Source organism: Lathyrus oleraceus, chromosome 7 (assembly GCF_024323335.1).
Source record: "Lathyrus oleraceus cultivar Zhongwan6 chromosome 7, CAAS_Psat_ZW6_1.0, whole genome shotgun sequence".
Lineage (NCBI taxonomy): Eukaryota > Viridiplantae > Streptophyta > Magnoliopsida > Fabales > Fabaceae > Lathyrus > Lathyrus oleraceus.
The window spans coordinates 115589293-115611305 of NC_066585.1; positions in this window are offsets into that span (position 1 = coordinate 115589293).

Genomic DNA, 22013 nt, shown 5'->3' on the forward strand with positions numbered 1-22013 from the left:
GGTTGTGTGTTTCTACTTGCAGGTGTAAACAATGTTTCTTAGAGGAGATAAAGGTAGCGATCGCAGCGAATCTCTAAAAATTCGGAAGCTAGAGCCTTGCACAGAGCAAAAGATCAAGAAATCAAGAAAAATGGAAAACAGGGGCCTGACACGGGCGCCCGTGTCAGGCGACACGGCCCATGTCAGGAAGAGGAGTTTTGAGTTGGCAAAATGGGATTTCTAGGTGCCTGACACGGCCGCCCGTGTCAGCCTTGGACCAAAAAAAGCTGTTTTTAAGCGCTTCTGGGATTGACACGACCCGTGTCATGAGAGCGTGTTACGCTGACACGGCCGTGTCAGCTAGCGCAATGGTGATTTTTTTTTTTTGAAAAAACTAGTCGTTGGACACCTTTCACCATGCATTTTTTACCGTTGGAAGTGGGTCCCACCCCCGAAAATCACCCTATAAATACACCCTTTCACCAATTCTTTCCTCACTTCACTCATTACATCCATACTTCTTCATCCCCACTTTCTTTCTCTCAAATACAACTTATTTCCTTCATTAGTTTCTCTCTAGAGCTACCTCCTTTCCCTACCAATCTCCATCCATCTTCTCGGAAAGGTTCACCACTCCCTACTCTCGACACTCCTCCGGTAATATCTCTCTTTAACTCTTTGTTTTACCGAATTCTTGTGTTGTTATTATTGTGTGCAGGAACAATATGTCTCGACGTGGCGAAAAAACCAAAAATGTCGGAGAATCATCTCATCCCAAACAAAGAGCAAGGCGAACCCCGAACGAACACGACATTGTGTTCGAGAGCCTGGAACATCAGAAAAGGTACGCGGTTCATATAAAAAGAAAACTCACCCCTACGCGGTATATGTGCAATGGCATACTGTAGGAAATGGGCTTGCAAACGGAGGTACACCGCATGTTCCACACCCTAGGGATGCTGGAATTTATGCAGCTGGAAGCACCTACATTTGCGTGCATCACGCTGGAGTTCCTGAGCACCATCGATTTCAAGCTGAAGAACAGGTGGAACGGCACAGAGAAAGAATATTACGGTACGTTACACTTTCGTCTATTCAATACTGATTTGGAACTGACGATGGAGGAGTTAGGGAGGATCTTAAAACTCCCAATTGTAGGGCCTGGAGCGGTGCCCGATACCTTTGTCCCGGCGGAATTCTGGACAACCATCAGAGGTAATAATAAATATGTGTCCAAAGGGGCAAAGGCATCGGGTATCCATAACCCATGTTTCAGGTACGCACAAAAGGCTCTGGCCTATACAATTTTTGGTCGAGGAGACAGCATAGGTGTAGCCACACAAAGGGAGTTGTTCTTCCTTTACAGCATGGCATCTCAGGCTCCGATCAATGTAGCGGCCTTTGCAGCCGACTACTTAGGGAGAGTTGGTCGCGTACATCAGGCGACATTTCTGTTGGCGGCATGATTACTAAGATCGCCGACCACTTCGGATTTGGTGCTGCTCTAGTTAACTCCCATCAGGTACCAGGTAAAAGCAAACTGGATATGACAGCCTTGATCCAGCAAGGCATGATCACGGTAAAACAAGACTAGTACTCTCTTTTGTGCCAAAAAGTACATGTTCTTGATTTACCTGCCTACGAGTTTATCAGTATCACTAACAGAGCCAACTGGCTCTATGACTGCCCTGAACCCGAAGAGGGGGACGAAGATTTGTTTGACTCTTTTACTGCAGATGAACCGATGGATGGTGCACCGAGCACCGAGGAACCTTATTTCCAACAACCGTCGGAACCAACTCAAGCATCCGGATCCTACTCCATGCCATCAGACCAATGGGGATGGATCCAGGATGAGATTGGCCACCTTCGCACGGAGCAATCTAGGCAAGGTGAAGAGATCACCAGGTTCGGAGCTGAGAAACGCCGTCAAGGGATGGTTTTGGACGAGATGAACGCAATGATGCAACGTATGATGTTGCATTATCCATACCCGCCACCACCTCCTCAGTAATCGCTGTAAGTACTCCTCATATCTTAACTTTAAGCATTGCGGACAATGTTTGGTTCAGGTGTGGCGAGGTTTTTAATTGTTTGTAATTTTAATTTTTATTGTGTCTATGTGTTATGTTGTTCGTCGTTGTGTGGTTGTTTTCTATTTTCGGTAAGTTACAGATGAAAGGAGATGATGCTGGAGAAATGAGAGACTAGTGGAAAGTGAGTGAAAGACGCGATCCCGAACTTTCTCCCGAGGCAACATGGAAGGTGACACAGTTGAGAAACAAAAGGTTGGACGTAACTTGGAAATTCAGACCGAAAAAGGAGAAGGTAAGCCCAATCTGATAAATAAGTTGTCCATCATAAAGAATGTTTGAAGTCTGCAAGCTTAACCAACATGGTGAGAGTATAGCTAAACCAAACACAAATGAGCGCATTCAGGTATGACTCTATCTCTCTAATTTTGCGTAAGTTCTACTGACACAGCACTATACAAAAACGCACACTGAGGCACGTTGTTTGTTTTCAACCTTTGAGCCTTTCTAGCCACCCATAATGTTGTTTTCATCCGTTGTTAACCCCTTTTGAGCCTGTAACCCTTTGCTTGTGTAAACCATCATGTAACCCGTAGCCATACACTTCCTACCCTAGCTCGGCATGACTGTGTAATGTAACACTTGTGCAAAAAGATAAGTTTGGGGTATTCATCCGTAGACTAAAAAGCGAAAAAAAAAAGAAGAGAAAGGAGAATGGCAAGTGCAAGGAAAGAAAGAAGAGAAAAAGAAAAAATGTGTAGAAACATCTGATTCTACCGGAAAAAAGAAAGAGAAAAAGGAATGAAAGAAATAAGCACTTGCTTTAGAAATATACTCATGCATTAATATGAATTTGAGTGGAAAAAAAAGTCAAGAGTGGACGATGCCCCAACAAAATAAAATTCTTGCACGAAGAGAAACAAAAGCATGAATGCCGAGTTGTAAAACCCTTTGTAATCCACCTTGTTATCTACTCCCTTACCGTACCTAAGCCCCATTACAACCCGGAAGACCTCTTAAAGTGTGTGAATTGTGTTTGTGCAGTTGACATAAAATTTATTCAAAAGTAAGAGTTGATATTGCATACCTTGATTTATTGAGTGCTAAACACTGTAACCTCGAGAGATTTGGTGAGTAGTGTGAAGAAGCTTGCAGGTATAAGAACTCTCTGAAATGATAAGGCAGTGGAAAGTGTCGAATGGGTGAACTTGAAGCTTAATTGGGAAGAAGAAAACCAAGTTACGAATAACATCAGTTGTGTGGAGGAAGAAATAGAATCCATGGTTGACCTCCGCTTTGTCTCTTGCATCACTTGAGGACAAACAATGAGATAAGTTTGGGGTTGTGATCGGCCACCATTTACACTCAGTTTTCACCATCTATCCAGCATGAAATCTTTATGAATCAGTAACTTTTGCATTTTATTTTAGTGATTTCTTCCGCTTATTGCATTTTATGAATTTCCGTTTGTTTTATGTTTCATTAGTAGTTTTCCGCATTTTGTCGCAGTTTATGTGTTTCTGTGTAGAATGTTGGTTTTCAGGTTTAATTAAAAGTCCGCAAGTGTGTACTGGAAGAAGGGATGTTAGAGGCTGAAGAAAAAGCGAAAAACGGATAAAACAGTGGGCTGACACGGGTGCCCGTGTCACCTGACACGGCCCGTGTCAGCATGTGCAGACCAACCAGCAAAACCCATAAAACAGTGGGCTGACACGGGTGCCCGTGTCACCTGACACGGCCCGTGTCAGCAGGGCGTGTCTTCTTCCCCTACAGAGGAGCCAACACGGGCAACAGTGTCACCTAACACGGCCCGGGTTGGCCATTTCGTTAAAAATTCTTATTCTTCTAATTTTTACTCCTGTGGACATCCGGAGGGCATTTTGGGCATTTGGCATCACTTTTAGTTGTCTGGAAACTATTTAGTTGGATGGGAAGCACTGAAAGAGGGACTTTTGATCGTGAAAAAGAAAAGATACGAAGAGGGGAAGCAAGGTGTGGAGAAGAGAACAAATCTTCAAGATCGGAAGAAATTGAAGATCAACGTTCATCAACAACAACTTGTAATGTATTTAATTTGTAATCTTTTATCTTTAAATATTATGAGAGGCTAAACCCCCCAATGCTAGGGGGTGTCCCTGAATTGCTACTGTATGAATAATTGATCCATGTTCTTATAATCATTGATGTTTTCGTAATTCAAATTATTATACAACATGCTTAATGCTTAATTTTATCGGACAAATGAAATTATGATCTCTGGTTAAGGTTTAGGTCGGACAAACCGCCTTATCACGTGTTGTATAATAAAACCCGCGTTTAATCACTTAGAAATGAGGATCAAACTCGGGTTACCGTAAATTCTTGATAACTTAAATAATTCTTAACAGCAATTTGATTGACTAAGGAATTAGGAGTGAAATTGCCTGTTAAATGGTTTTTGCTAGGGAATTAGAGAAAACTACTCTGGAGAAACTGTTTTGAATTATAATAACATCGATGTTATATGATATGGAAAAAGTGGAATACACAGCAATTCATACACCTGGCCTTAGCATTATTTCTCATATTGGTCAGCCTGTTTTTATACGCTTTATATTTTTATTTCTTATCAGTTGTGAAAACAATCATCAAACCCCATATGAACTTTTGTTCAATTGAATTATTCTAAAAATTGATACTTTCTACGCAGTCCTCGAGATCGATACTCGGGATAACTCCCTTTTTATTACTACATTGGTGCAAATAGTACACTTGCTATTTTACCGATCAGTCACGGACTTTCGCAACAATTTGGGAGTGGAGACATAGTTCACATCTATCATGCACCCGCATGACAATAGGTTAGAGGAATGAATGAAAAAAGTAATCCTGAAAGGAATCAAGAAGAAACTCGATGATACCAAAGGTTTATGGGAAGAATTGATGCATGGGATATTATGGTCATACCATACCACCCCATACTCCACTACCAAGTAAACTCCATTCACCATGGTGTATGGGGCGACTGTCATGCTTCCTGTAGAGATTGACATGCCCTCGTGGCAGTGATCCCAGTTTAAAGAAGAGGTGAATAAGGCCATATTGAAATGGGCAACATACTGTATTGAAAAATTGAGAGAGGTCACCCACATCCAAGAATTTTCGGTCAAGCATAGAGCCGCCAAAAGATATAACTACAAATTCAAGTGTAGAGAGATGTGATAGGGCTTTCTAGTATTAAAGTAAGTGTCTCTTCCACACAGGAGGGAAAACTACAACCTAACTGGGAGGGGTCATATCGCATATTCCAGAAGCCCCCTCATGGGGCGTACAAATTGAAAGAGTTTGAAGGACCGCTCTTTCCTAGAGCATGGAATATTCTCCATATAAAATATTATTATAGTTAAATTTATTATTTGTAATTTTATAATAGACACCATGATTATGTGCATGTAAGAAAGCGCTTATGATCGATAAGGATATATTTCCAAATATATTTCTATGATGGACTTCATGACAAAGATCATTTCCTCCCTTTGAGGAAATGTTTTATGTTGGACTTCATGGAGAAGATCCTTTCCACCCCCCGAGGCAATCTTTTATGTTGGACTTCACGATGAAGATCATTTCCACCCTTTGAGGAAATGTTTTATGTTGGACTTCATGACGAAGATTCTTTTCGCCCCTCGAGGCAATGTTTTATGCTTGACTCCATGACGAAGATCCTTGCCACCCTTCGAGGCAATGTTTTATGTTGGAATTCATGACAAAGATCATTTCCGCCTCTCGAGGCAAAACAAATAAGCTATCTAACAACTCACTTAAGGGACTTGCAGTCTCATCAGTCGGGCTACATATAACTTCCCATGGGGGACTTGGACTTTCCATGCTAATTAAACTCTTGCCTGAGGGACTAAGGGTTCCCTCGAGCGGGATCACAAATAGAAATCACGCCCAAGAGGTACGACCAAAGTCTATCTTGAGAGACTTGGTTACAATTCTTGTTTGAAGGCATGATAGAGGTCCTGCCTGAGAGTTCCAACGCCTCGTATGAGGGACTTGTAGTCTCTACAACTAGGCTATGTATAACTTTGCTTAAGAGACTTAGACTCACAAGGATAATTAAACTCTCTGCTAAAGGACTTATGGTTCCCTCGAGCGGGATCAAACATAGAAATCCTTCCTAATAGGTGTGACCAAAGTCTAGCCTTAGAGACTTGGTCAAAAGTCTAGTATGAGGGCTTGATAGAAGTCCCGCCCTAAAGGTCAACCGCCTCGCCTACAGGACTTGTAGTAGTATTACCCGACTAAATATAACTTTCACTTTGGGACTTAGATTCGCCAGGATAATTGAACTATCTCCCGATCAAGTTACGGTTACCCCGGGCGAGATAAGACATAGAAATCACGCCCAAGAGGTGTGACCGAAGTCTAACCTGAGAGACGTCATCCTAAGTTTTCTCTGAGGGCTTGATATAACTTCACTTGAGGGATTTAGATTCCCTATACTAAGTAAATCTTGCCTTAGGGACTTAGGAGACATAGAAATTATGCCTAAAAGGCACAACCAAAGTCTAGCCTGAAAGACTTTGCCACAAGTCTTGTCTGAGGCCTTGATAGAAGTCCCTCGCGAGAGGCTAACACCTCACCTGAGAGAGTTGTAGTCTCAATATTCGGGCTACATATAGGTGTACATGGACCGGTTTAGGTTGGGTTTGGCCAAACCAAATACCTGATCCATATAGGACACTCTGATTTGGATGAGGTAAAATAACCACTAATTACACCAATAGGTCGGTTTGGGTAAACTCACTCATTTTAGGGTTGGATTGGGTTGGATAGTGGATTGCCCAAATAATTTTTCAATTTTGTTAATATTAAATGACTAAATGATAAGTCATCATATTTTTTCATAAAAATAACTCAACATTTTTATCTTCTTAAAAGAAAATTAGTTAACATATTTTTACTATCTTTTAGCATCATAAAATAATAAATAGTAACATCAACTAATAAAAATTATCATAAAATACTAGTAACAAACTAAAGTTGCATGACATAAAATTGTATTAGCATCAAAATAACCAAAGAGTGAAACATTCAAAATTAGATATAGTCATGGTTCACTAAAATAGTAAATGTTAAGAAACTAAAATTACAACAACTAAGTTAATATTCATCAAAATCATAAAAATTTTAATAATAAATATTTTATTAGTGGGTCAGTGGTTTTTTTGGGTTTGTGTCCGGTTTTATCCGAAACCCGATTTTTTAATGGGTATTTATTTTTTTAACCCATATTCACCAAATTATCCGACCAAACCCACTTTTTGGGTTTCTTTATGGATTTGTCAAGGTTTTATGGTTTGACCCAACCCATTTACACCCCTAAGACTACATATAACTTCGCCTGAGGGACTTATATTCCTCATGCTAATTAAACTCTCTCCTAAGGGACTTAGGGTTCCCCCTGGCCGGATCAAACATAGAAATCACACCTAAGAGGCACGACCGAAGTTTAGCTTTAGAGACTTCTTCATAAGTCTTGTATGCGAGCTTGATAGAAGTCCTTCCCAAGAGGTCCAATGCCTCGCCATAGGGACTTGCAGTCTCATCAGCCAAATAACATATAACTTTTACTAGGGGGGCTTACACTCCCCAGGTTAATTAAACTCTCGTCTTAGGGACTTAAGGTTCCCCAGAGTGGGATCATACATAGAAATCACCCCAAGAGGCGCAACTGAAGTCTAGCCGGACATACTTAGTCACAAGTCTTGTCTGAGGGTTTGAAAGAAATCACGCCCGAGAGGTTCAACACTTCGCCTGAGAGACTTAGATTCAGTTACTACTGTTAGTGAAGTCTATATGATATTATATAATTTGGTTTGTGTTCAATATTGTTAGTTTTTTTAATTATTTCAATTAGTGAAACATTGCCTGTTATTATTTAGAATTTGTTATTATTTAAAATTGGGTTTTGAAATTATATGATTATATTTAGTTGTTAAAAATGGTTTATATCTTGTTTACTTTTTAAGTTGAAATATTGAGTAAATAAACTTTGTTTCTTTTCTAGTTATGATATATATTGCGGTCCATGTTATGCTTGGGCTGTGACTTTAATACCGGGAACGTAAAGATATAATTTTGTGTTGTTGTTGCCGTTTGGTTTCATTGCAATAAAAATCGGATTTTTAATCCACAGATTCAGTAATTTCATGTCGATATACCACCTAAATTTCAATACATCAATAGAACAATTCACTGCGTTATGATCTTGCGAATGACATTAATCATGTTGTCATTTCGTATAAACCAGTTTTTGAGCACATTACGATTTACTTACTTCAATCATTTTTAATTAAATTAACTAATTAGTCTAGATTTGTTTAAACTAGTTAATTTTAATAATTAATTTTAATTATCTTGAATATTTGATTAAAATCAATTAATTTTGATAATTATTTTTTATTGTTTTAAATAGGTGATTTAATCGAATTTTAGTTAATTAAAAATTGACCGGCTTATTTAACCATCATTTTCCACTATCATTTCATAATACAAACTCGATTCCAGTCCAGTTCAATTTCAAAACAAAAATCAAACAATTCTCAATTCAATGTCGGGCCCTATTTCCATACTCATGTAAGTCGATTGCTTTTAAGCATCACCATCAACCTCACATAGCTTACTCTTGGACTTTCTTACAATGAGACCGTCTTATCGCACCTACACTCATGCATTGTTTATTCGTTGATTGGGCCCGATTTAATTATTTCACTATCTTGAATCCCCATTCGACCAAATGTACCCCCATTACCATGACATTTAATAATTTTATCGCTTTTTATTTCTTTATTTTTTTATTTGTTTAGCTAAGTACTAACACAAGAATAAAATCAACTTCTTTTCAAAAATATCAACAAAAAAAATGACTCGATCCAACATCGAGTATTTCCTCATAAACAAAATCAATCCATTTCTTCCTTCCATTCCATTTCATTCAAACCATTTCATTCAAATCTCTCTCAATTGTCCATCAAACGCTTGATCCAACGTCAAGCCATTTTCATAATAAAACTCAAAAAATACTTAATTTCTATTTAACACTTTTCAATAAAGATGGAAATGGAACATGGTGGATACCACACACTCCTGAGACTAGGATTCGAGATGGATATCTCGCCTATCTTAATTCTCGTCATCGTCCAAAATTGTCAATGCGGTTTCTTCAAACCCTTTCTCAATCAAATCTAAAAAAATACATAAATATATCAAACCTTTTCGCAAATAAGATGGAAATGGAATGTGATGGATATCACGCACTCCTGAGACTAGGATTCGAGATGGATGTCTCGTCCATCCAAGTTCTCGCCATTAATCAAAACACATCAAACCAATCAAATTCTTTTCTCGTCGCCGTGCGATTGACCCTTAAACCTTTTTTCTCAAACGAAAGGTATTTTGTTTTAAGACAATGCAAAGCCATGTTTCGTCCACTTGAACGTGTGAGTAAGCTTGCGACGTTGCCCGCAAATGTTGATTTGTAAATCCATTCGGCCGTGATGTGAACCTCCCCTTCTCCACTTGTTTTGGGTAGTCCAACAATTTTTTCGACGTTTGACACAAAGTAGCTTTCGCTAAAATCGACTAACCAAAAAAAGTTATGCCCAGAACTACGTAAGCCTTGAGTTCTCTATTGCATCCGGAGATACGTAGGAGCGGGATTTGTAAATCTTGTCAGGCCCATTAATAAAAAACTTAGGATTAGTCCCCTTCGTTGCAAAATCCAAAACAACTTCTCTTTTCTTTTGATCCTATTATTCTTTCCCTCACACTAACTTGAGAAGTCTAACATTTCTAAACTAACACTAACGCGTACAAATAACCTAATGGTTCCCGTTGAGTACAACAGACATAAGGGGTGCTAATACGTTCCCCTTGCGTAATCGACTCCCAAATTCTGATTTGGTTACGACGACCATAATCATTGTTGTTCTTTCTTGGGTTTTATCGATATTTCCCCTTTCCTTTTTAGGAATAAATAAATTTCGGTGGTGACTCTGTTCAGTCCATCATTGTGAGCGTGCAATTGCGTTTCGCTAGGTCGTGTTCTCATTTTCATATTTTTTTGAGGTACGACAGATGGCGACTCTGCTGGGGAGGATGTTTCCCTAAGTGAGTCAAGCCTAGTTAGGACGTTTGTGGGCCTTTGTTTGTTTACTTGTGTGGCTTTTTCTGTATTGCTTATGTTATATTTATTGTTATATTGATATATCTATTATATATTGGTTCCATTATGATGTTGGTATTTGGATATTCTGATTGCAAACCATGTGGGAAAGACTCTACACCCGATTCTAGAGTGAAAAAACATAAGATAGGACGATGGTTGAGTAGTACAGACTCCCAAGGTGAATACTTCGTAAGAGTCGGTATGAGAACCTCACTTAGAGTAGATCCTTTTGCAAATATTGTCGCCCGAGGTGAATACTTCGTGAGGTTCAATGATACCCCCCCCCCCCCCCCGCCATAACATAAAAAAGGAAGGCTCAAATTATTCTAAGAAGGATGATCTGATAGTAATCTATGTTGGAACAAGTTTGTTTCTACAACTTTCTTTGAGTTTATATGATAACAAAATGTAGAGAACAACTTTGTACTCTAACTATTTTACGGAGTGTGAAGAAAATAGAAAATAAGTTCTGACTATGAAGACGTCCAGACTTAGAACCAAAGTAAAAAATTAAAAGCGTGTTTACAAAGAAGTTAACTCTGATTTATCAAGTCAACTCTGATTATACAAGTTAACGTTTCTAAACAGAAACCATCCAGATGGACTCTGATAAAGGTTATAACCAACAGCTTCTGAAAGTCTCAGAACCCTGTTCTCCTAAGATTTTGAAAGTCTCACCAAGTTCTGAAGATAAACTTTGAACTCTTCTCAAGCTTCATCAACTTGTATAAGAATCCTCTGACTAGAAAATCTATTTCAAAAGGTCAACGACTGACTGATGTGATAGAAGTACAAAAGAAAATCTACTTTCTACATAAAATAATGTACTTTGTACCAAAGAAGTTTCTCTAGTCTCATCATCCTCACCAATGATCTGCTGCAAGCGTCACTCTAATGTTGCAATATGAAGTGACCTCCATACAACGATTACTTTAAGGATATTCCTATTTCATCCTCCAACGAATATATTTCTTTCTATATAGTGAGGTCTTTGAAGTTTAGAAGCAAGAGAGAACTAATTGTTAATCAACGCAAACACTCAAAGAGCATATGTAAAAGAGAAAAATAAAAGAAGTGTTTCTCACACTCATACACTTAGAACATTTTCATTGAATATTTTTGTTAAGCGTAACATTTGATTTAAACTTGTGTATCTGCCTTTTGAAGCATCTTGTAACACAAATCTTGTTAATTTTAACCTTTGGTTAATTTCCTTGAGAGACTAAGTGTAGCTAGAATTCTCAAGAAGTCATTGACATTTAGTCTTTGAGTTGTTTTCCTTGAGAGTCTAGGGTATATTCATAATTTCTCAAGAAGTCTTATACTGTGTGTCTTTGAGTTTTCTTTAATCAGATTGCTTATTGGATTAAGTCCTTATTGAGAAGGCAAAATCACTCAGGCGAGTTGAGTGGATGTAACTTCGTTAACAGTGCTCCGGGATAAAAATACTTATGTTCTTGTCTTTATCATTATCTTTGTTGTTTGATATATTATGCTGCAAAAACTTAAATCCTGAAACCCAATTCAACCCCCCCCCCCCCCCCCCCCCCCCCCCCCCCCCCCCCCCCCCCACCCCAATTTCTTATGTTTCTTGCACCTTCAATTGGCATCAGTTCTCTGGTTTTGGTTTTTGACTCCTTGGGTCAAAACACTTAACAATGTTAGATAAAGATACATCTTCTTGAAACACATTATGGCACATGCAAACAATGATAAAAATATTTATTCTGCAAAACCTCTAATATTTGATGGAGAAAACTTTGACTATTGGAAAGATAGAATCAAAAGTTTCTTCATAAGTTGTGATGTTGACCTATGGGATATGGTGTTAGACGGTTACACGCATCCTGTAGATGTAGATGCACTAAGCTTGAAAGAAGAAAAATGGATGAACAACTAAAGAAGAATCATAAGAATCATCATAGATCCAGAACTATATTGCTGAATGTAATTTCCTACTCTGAGTATGAAAAGATAACAAATAGAGACTCTGCTAAGTCTATATTTGATTCTTTGAAAATGACTAATGAAGGAAATGACTAGGTTAAAATTACTAAATTGTTGTCTTTGATCCAGAAATATGAATCTTTCAAAATTGAAGAGGATGAAATGATTGAGGAAATATTCTCAAGATTTAAAACTCTTGTAGATGGATTAAAAGTCATGAGAAAAGACTATACCACTTCAGATCATGTTAAGAAAATCATCAAAAGTCTGCCTAAGAAATGGAGACCAATGGTGACAACACTGAAGATGTCAAGAGATCTGAATAAAACTACTCTGAAGGAACTTATAAGTTCTCTGAGGAGTCATGGAATTGAACTTGGGGAGGATGAGCCTCAGAAAAAGGTTAAGTATGTGGATCTAAACTTCAAAATTAAATCTAAGAAGGCCAAAGCCTTTCAAGCTGAAAAGGATCAATCCGAAGAAAGTTCAAAGAAGAAGATGAGTTCTCTCTACTCTCCAGAAGAGTCAACCAATTCTGGAAGAAAAGACAAGCGAAATTTAGAGGCCACAGAAGAACATGTGGACAAGTTGATTCAACCTTTAGGCATAAGAAGTTTGGAGTTGGCAAAGAAGTCACCTACTTTGAGTGCAAACAACCTAGACATTAGAAAAATGAGTGTCCTAAACTCATGCTTAAGAGGAAATTCTTTACAGGATAGAAGAAGGTTCTTATGACTACCTAGAATAAATCTGAAGCTTTATAAGATGACTATGAAGAAGAGTAGGTGCACATGGCACTGATGGCTAGCTCAGAAGCATCTGACTCTGGATCAGAATCAGATTCAGACTCCAATGAGGTATTCCTTAATCTTGCTTGTTCTGAAGTTGAGTCCTGTATCACTGAAATTATTGAAAAGTTTCCGAGTCTTCAGAATAAACTCAAGGAACTAAAAATAATCCATGTAGATAACTCTGAAGCTCTTAGTGAGCTAAAGAAATAAAATTATATTCTGAAAGAAAGAAAATTTGTTCTTGAAAAAGATAACTCTGTTCTAAAAAGAAAGAGTAAAGAACTTGAAAGTATATTCTTTCAGAAGCTCCTATGTATTCTGATAATGTCATAAAGATATATGACATGGTTTTTCAAAAATTTATTGCACGAAACATAGACAAAAGCAAAATGGCTTCCATAATCTATGGAATAAGAAGAAATGGTAAAATAGGTTTTAGTTATGTGCCACCCAGACACTCTAGGGTCAAACCTAATTCTAAACAAAAGGCTACAAAACCAAAAGATCTATACTCCCATTTCACTTATGGGCACACACATGATTATGTTGCACAAAAAACCAAAGTTAAGAAAAACTTTGGGAAAACTAACAAAAATGACCCAAAAAGATATGTGTACCTAAAGATAAGATAATATATGTTGCGGAAATCCTTAGCAGCATAGTTGAAACACCTGTCATGGTACCTGGACTCTGGATGCTCACGGTACAAGAAGGAAAGAAGGCATATGTTCCAAAGTCTTAAACTTAATCCTGGAAGCATTGTAGGTTTCGAAGGCAATAAAAAATGTAAGGTTATTGGCTCTGGAACTGTTGGTAATGGCTATCTCCATTCTATAAATAATGGTTTACTTGTTAAAGGTTTAATGCATAATTTATTGTCCATAAGTCAATTAAGTGGCAATGGTTATGACATTATATTTAATAAAAAATCCATAAGTTTTTAGTCATAAGGATGACTATGTACTCTTCAATTGCAAGAGGAAGAAAAACATTTATAAGATTAGACTTTTTGATTTATAAAATCAAAATGTTAAGTGCCTCATGTCTATGAATAAAGAGAAATGGACATGGCATAGGTGGTTAGGCCATGTTAGCATGAGAAGGATCTTAATGCTTAACAAGCGGAACCTAGTCAGAGGCCTTCTAAATCTGAAATTTGCTTCAAATTCTCTTTGTGAGGCATGTTAGAAAGGCAACTTTAAAAAATCATTTCAAAGACAAAAATGGTGTTTCAACCTCTGGGCCTTTGGAGCTTTTATACATTGACTTGTTTGGGCATGTGAGAATAACCTCTGTCAATGATAAAAAGTATGGTTTAATCATTGTTGATGACTACAGCAGGTAGACATGGGTCAAGTTTCTTAAATATAAGGATGAGTCACATGTTATGTTTGCTACCTTCTGCTGCTAGGTACAAAATGAGAAAGACTTTAAGATTGTTAAATTCAGAAGTGATCATGGTGGAGAATTTTAAAATAAAGATTTTGATTTTTTTTTATGAACATGGCACTTCACATGATTTCTCTTGTCCTAGAACTCCTCAGCGGAATGGAGTTGTAGATAGGAATAATATGACTTTATAGGAAATGGTCATAACCATGATCAATGAAACAAATGTTGCAAAGTACTCATGAGCAGAAGCAGTTAATACAATGTGTTACATTCAGAACAGGATCTCTATGAGACCTATTATGGGTAAGACTCCTTATGAATTATGGAAAAATAGAAAACCCAACATTTCATATTCTCATCCTTTTGGATGTTCTTGTTTTATTTCTAAACACTAAAGAGAACTTAAATAAGTTTGACTCCAAAGTACAAAAGTGTATCATGTTACGATGCTTTGAACGCTCAAAAGGCTATAAAGTATATACATTGAAACAAGAATTGTTTAGGAATTAATTCATGTTAAGTTTGATGATAAGCTTGACTTTGACAAGTCAAAGTTAGTTAAAAAGTTTGCAGATCTGGAGATTAGCTACTCAGATTCTAAAAGCAAGGAATTTGAAGTAAAAGAATCTGAATATTCTCAACACAAAGCTGCTCAACCTGAATTAGAAGTTGTTGCCTCTCAAGCACCTTTGAGGAAACAAAGGGAAAGTTCTTCACATCCTGAGGAATTGATTATGGGAGATGAATCATAAACCTTCTAAAGAAATGCTTCTGAGATTGGTGTCTTTAATAAACCTACCTCCATTGATGAAGCGCTTTTGGACACATATTGAATTATGGTTATGCAAAGAGCTGAATCAATTCTCCAGAATTGATGTATGGAATCTTGTGCCCGGACCCAAGGGAAATCATGTTATTGGAACCAAATGGGTCTTTAGAATCAAGCAGACTGAACAAGGAGAAGTGGTCAGGAATAAAGCCAGACTAGTTTCACAAGGCTATAGTTAACAAGAGGGAATTGACTATATTGAAACCTTTGCACCAGTGGCCGAGTTAGAGTCTATTCGTCTCTTAATTTCCTTTATTGTAAATCATAAAATCATTCTTTATTAGATGTATGTTAAAAGTGCATTTTTGAACGGCTACATTACTGAAGAAGTTTCTGTACATCAACCTCCTAGTTTTGAAAATCACAAAAACCTAGATTTTGCTTACAAACTCAAGAAATATTTGTATGGTCTGAAACAAGATCCAAGAGCATGGTATGAAAGACTAAGCAATTTTCTTTTGAAAACATGATTTTACAAGAGGGAAATTTGATACAACTTTGTTTTGTAATACATTCAAAAATGATATCTTAGTTGTGCAAATTTATGTTGATGATATTATTTTTTTGTTTTGCTAATTCTACTCATTGCAATGAACTCTCTAAGTCTATGCAAGCAGAATTTGAGATGAGTCTAATGGGTGGATTAAAGTTCTTTCTTGGGATTCAAATCAACTAAAACTTAGAAGGAACATATATCCATCAACACAAATATACAAGGGGACTTTTGAAGAAGTTTGACTTGTCACAATGTAAACCAGTCAAGACTCCAATACATCTAACATGCATTCTAGAGAAAGATGAAAGCAAACAGATAGAACAAAAATTATATAGAGGTATCATTGGATCTCTCTTATACTTGACTGCTTATAGACCTAGTATTTTATTCAATGTATGTCTTTGTGCTAGATTCCAATCAAATCCAAGAGAATCCCACTTGACAACCATTAAGATGATCTTTAGATATCTGGAAGTTACTATTAATTTTGGTTTGTTTAATAGAAAATCCAAAAATTACAAGTTAGTAGGTTATTGTGATGCTGATTATGTTATAGATAGACTATAAAAGAAGAGCACTAGTGGAAGTTGTCAGTTTCTAGGTGACAATCTTATTTCTTGGTCCAATAAGAGGCAATCAACAATAACATTAGAAATAGTAGAGGCTAAATACATTGCAGCATCTGGTTGCAAGCCTCGGATTCTTTGGATGAAATTTCAGCTAGAATATTATCAGCTATATGAGAGTAACATTCATATTCTTTGTGATAATACTTATGCAATTTGTTTATCAAAGAATCCTATTTTGAACTACAGGGATAAGCACATTGAAATCAAATATCATTTTATAAGAGATTATGTTCATAAGGGTGTGATTAATTCAAAATATATAGATGTAGACCATCAATGGGCTGACATCTTTATAAAACCCCTTAATGAAGATATATTTGTTTTTATTCTGAAAAATCTGAAAATGGAACTTTGTCCAAAATAAAATAAAATCTTCTCAATTTGTGTAAACTATAAAGATTAAAGTATAACTATAAGGTATTAGCTTTAAACCTGTTAGCCCTCTGAAGTTAGGAGGCTCTCTTGGTCAGAAGGTCCTAAGTCAGAATCCTTATGGGATTTTCTGTCTTCTGGAATTTGAGTTCTTAATATTAATGGTGTAATCAAGCATTATTGCATGAATATAAAGTAAGACAAATATCCTATGTTAAGGTCATCTGAACGTTTGATGTGACCCATTAAGATGATATTTCTTGGTTCAAGAGAAAATATCTCCACTTACCTCCCCTTGTCAAGTTACGTGTGTTTTAAAATTTTAATTTCCTTTTTCAAAATAGTTTTCTTATAAGTCTTTTCAAATGTCCTGTTTTTTTATCTTTTTAAATGTTCTATAATAAGAGCTTATGACAAGTGTGCCCTATTGTTTGTCTTGGTTTAAGTGTTATTACTGCAGTATTCATTGGTATTTATTGAGTTTATTTTGTTTAGGCTTCTACCTACTCCCTCCTAAAGAATTTTAACATCTTGTTTACCTTTCTATTTAATCTCCTCAACTATTTTATTTTTCATCTCATCTTGCATTTTCTAAAATCACTTTCTAAAAGTTACATCTTCATTCATCCTTTTAAAATCTCAAAATGTCTTATGTCTGTGGAGTAGCTTTCCCTCTTACTATTGCTGCTGAAAAATTGGTTGACTTCAATGAATTCAGGAATCATGGTCTTAATCTCCTCAATCATGTTCGTTCATAGTAGTGAGAGAATTACTTTAACATGCTTGATTGACCCATATATTTTGTTATCATTAGATAATTTTGGACAAATGTGTCCCTCTTGCAACTTAGACAAGACGATTCATGCATTAAGTCTAATGTTTTTGGAATTCCTATAACTCTAACTCCTTCACTGATTGCTAAGGAAATTCTATGCAACGAGGTTGGGGTTCATATGGACATGTACCCAAGAACAAGTCCATTCCTTGGAAAAATTACAGCTAAGATCCTTTCCACCAATCATAATTTGGAAAGTGACTCCTCTCTTCTTCCCAAGGCGAAGATCTGGCATCAATTGTTGGTTTCAAACTTTAAACCATGAGAAGATGCATTGGAAACACTCACTTATCTTATCTTCCTGATCTTGTCGAGGACTAAGGTTAACCTTCCCCTCACATTCTTCAACTTTTTGAGGAAGAATATTATTACCTCTCACGAGGTAATATCTTCTCTCATTCTTTTTGGGAGAGTTCTTTCTGAACTTTTCCTTCAAGAAGGTATTGTTGAGAATGTGCAGGAGGTTGGGTTAACTGAGGCTCTGGAGACTTACTGGAGTTTGAAGCTCGAAATAGCTTGAGACATCTCTAGTGTTGGATTCTCTCTCCTCTATTTTCTCCTTTCCCTATTTTTATTTTATTCTTGTCTTCTTGTTTTTATTTTCTTTTGTATTATTCTTCTTATGAATGATTTTTTTTCTTTTCTCTTGTTTTTACTCTTCGTTCATCATTTTACTTTCAGTCATGATATTTGTTATTTTTAATCTTTTTTATTGACGACAAAGTGGGAGAAAATGAATATGATTTTGATATATCTTGTAACCCTAATAAAATCCAAACAATAAAATCAAGTTGAACAACAATATTGCTTTTTTTTTAAGTCTCAACTCAAAGGGAGCCTACGAACCTCACTCTAAAGAAACTAAGAAAAATAAGATAAGTACTCAAGGGAGTTCACAAACCTTACTTTGAAGAAACTATGAAATTTATTAAAAATAAAACTCATAGGGAGATTACAAACCTATCTTTGAAGTTTTATAAATATGATTATCCAAGTAAAAATTGTTCATCAAAATACATGGATTTGTTATCATTGAAAAGGGGGAGATTGTTCGAACAAGTTTGGTTTTATAACTATCCTTGAGTTTTTATGATAACAAAGTGTAGAAAACAATTTTGTACTCTAATTATTTTGCTGAGTGTGCAGAAAATAGAAAACATATTATGATTCTAAAGACGTCCAGACTCTAAACCAAAGGATAAAATTAAAAGCATGTTTACAAAGAAGTCAACTATGATTGATCAAGTTTCTACAAGTTAACGTTTATGAATAGAAACCATTCAGATAGACTCTGATAAAGGTTATGACTACAATCTTCTGAAAGTCTCGGAACCCTGTTCTCCTAAGACTCTGAAAGTCTTACCAAGTTCTAAAGACAAACTTTAAACTTTACTCAAGCTTCATCAACTTGTATAAGAAGCCTCTGACTAGAAAATTTAAATCAAAAGGTCAACGACTGATTGATGCGACCGAAGTACAAAAGCAAATCTACTTTCTATGTAAAGTACTGTACTTTGTACCAAAGAACATTTTCATTGAATATTTTTGGTAAGTGTAGCATTTGATTTAAACTTGTGTATCTTCTTTTTGAAGCATCTTGTAACACAAACCTTGTTAATTTCATTGAGAGACTAAGTGTAGCCAAAATTATCAAGAAGTCATTGACAGTTAGTCTTTAAGTTATTTTCCTTGAGAGACTATGGTATAGTCAAAATTTCTCAAGAAGTCTTAGACTATGTGTCTTTGAGTTTGTTGTAATCAGGTTGATTATTGGATTAAATCCTTACTGAGAAGGCGGAATCACTCAGGCCGATGGACTAGACGTAGCTTCGTTAACATCAATCCAGGATAAAAAAATACTTGTGTTCTTATCTTTATCATTATCTTTGTTGTTTGATATATTGGGTTGTAAAAGTTTTAAATCCTGAAACCTAATTCACCCCCCCCCCCCTTTCTTGTGTTTTTCGCACCTTCAATCCCAAGAGAAGATAAGGTAGAGAGGCTTTCTTCGTCAGCCAAGGATGACTATCCCCCAAACTTCTTTATGGAATGACCCAACATTTGATCTCGTTAAGTTTACTGGAGCTCACTTTCCCTTCCCTGAAGATTTCCCTATTTACTATAAGGTTATCCATAATATGTCTTCCCTTAGATTATCAAACTTGGAAGAGAATCACTAGCTAAAGGGTCTGTTGGTGGAGCGAGTCCAACGAGAGAAAAATACCCAAGTTATTGGCAGGTTGAAATCCCAACTCTCTATGACCAAGGGAAGCATTTCCATAGGCCATAAGGGAGTAGAAACTCTACTTAAAGAGAAGGGGATTGTAAATTTGCACATAAATTGGTGATGTTAAAGTCCTATAATTTTGTTGCATCCGAGAAAAGCTTGGAATTGTCTCTTGAGGATGCATTCAATTCTTAGAATAAACTGGAAGAGGAGTTGTCCACACTCAAGGATGAACTAGTGGAAACTTCTGACCAATATTTTGAGCGGGGGAAGGATCATATAATCTTCCTTTATCCTGAGTTAGATATGAGCCAAATGAACTTGTTCAAAGTTATCAGTGATGGAAATTTGGTGGACAACGAGGAGGTCCCGCATCTTGTAAAGCCCGTGGTGTCTTCTTATAAGGGCTTCCAGACTGAGAATGCGGGAGATAAGGTGGTGGAGGAGACTCCTAAAGAGGATGTTAGTCGTCCGAAAAAATGTCCCTGAGGAACGGTGGGCTTCGGAGGAGGGGCCAATGAGCTTAAGGCTTAGTTATTTCTTCCCTTTGTGTTTTTTTTTGAAATTATGTTACATGCCTTTGTGCAATTATTTTTGGCGCCCTTAAGGGCCTTTGTACTATTTACCCCTTGAGGTTATATCAGTGAAATGGAGACTCCAAATGCTCATATTATTTTTTTCAAGCATCAATACTTTGAATAGGTTCCTAGGATCTTTGTGGGGATCCCTCATGAATGTTGACTCTTTTACGATAACGATTCCTCCATGAGGATCCATCGTAAGTTATTGCCTTTATGGGCAACAAAGATTCCTCCATGAGAATCTAACATAAGTGATTTCTGCTATGGGCGGTATGGATTTCTTCTTGAATATTCAACATAATTTATTGCCTTTAAGGGTGGAAAGGATATCCAACAGGAATAATCTCCTCTATGGGTGAGAAGGATACCTTTTTGAGGATCCAACATAAGTAATCGCCTCAAGGTAAATTTTGATAATATTATTCACTTTAGTTCCTACAAAGCAAAGAAACAATACCTTAAAACTTATACTTTAACATGATGGGGCTTCATTAAAGACCCTACGCATGAATACCAACGTAGTATAAAAGAATGCTCTCCACAAAATAGAGAATTTCCATAAAATACACGTGGCATCGATGGTTTCTTGCCTGAATCAATCCAAAAAGATAAATTAAATTAAACTAAGAATGACTTAACGCCTAAAACAATTAATGGCTCCTGAGTGGTCTCTCACCTTTATGCTCCTCTTGAGTAGGGTAGGCATCTCTTCACCTTTGGCTGCTATCTCTTGTGGCTCGCCTTCCAGCTTCACATCCACATCGTTCACTTCCTATACTTCTGGATGTTGGGGATGGGCCACAGTCATGCATTCTTTTTAAGCTCCAAGCTCTATACATAACACTTCCTAGAGATCTCCTAGTCCCCTTGAATTGCCCTAACTCGCCCAACTAAGAGTGTGTATTTCATGCATAAATACAACATGGACAGGGCGACTCCAAGCATGTTGAAAGAAAATCTCCTTATAATCATGTTACACAAAGGGGGGACATAAATAACTTGATATCTTACATTGATCAACTTTGCATTCTCCTCGGCTTCGAACATGGTTTTTTTCGTAATATAACTCTTCTCTCATCTTATCCCAATCTCTCAAAACTCCAATATAACTTCTTCCACTATTATGAATCCAGGAAAGGTTTCACGAATATTTGCAAGACAAGACAAGTATCACATTTCTTTGTCTTAGTTATCCATATATTTTTTCAATGAAGGTATGTTTGTGAAACATTCTATGAGTTGATGTTATTGTTGTTCAAAATTTGTGCCTTGTTTTTCTTGTTCAAAATATACGTGAAACATTGATTTATTATTTTCTTACTGTTAAGATGAGATTGTAGTTTAGTTTTTGTATTGTTGTTTTTGTAGAGATTTGTAAAGGGTTTAAGTTATTGTTGAGGTATGTTATTGATTTGTTATGGTAATTTGTTTTGTATGTTAAGGTAAGTTGGTTTTTTTTTTACAAATGTTGTTGTTTGTGTTATTGTAGATGTTTTTTATTAGGTATGTTGTTGTTTTATTAAGGTTACTTGTTGTTTATGTTGAAGTATATTGATGTTTTTGTTGATAAATATTATTGTTTGTGTTATTGTAGATGTTTTTTATTAGGTATGTTGATGTTTTTGTGGATGTGTGTTGTTTTTTACTAAGGTTAGTTGTTATTTATGTTGAAGTATGTTGATGTTTT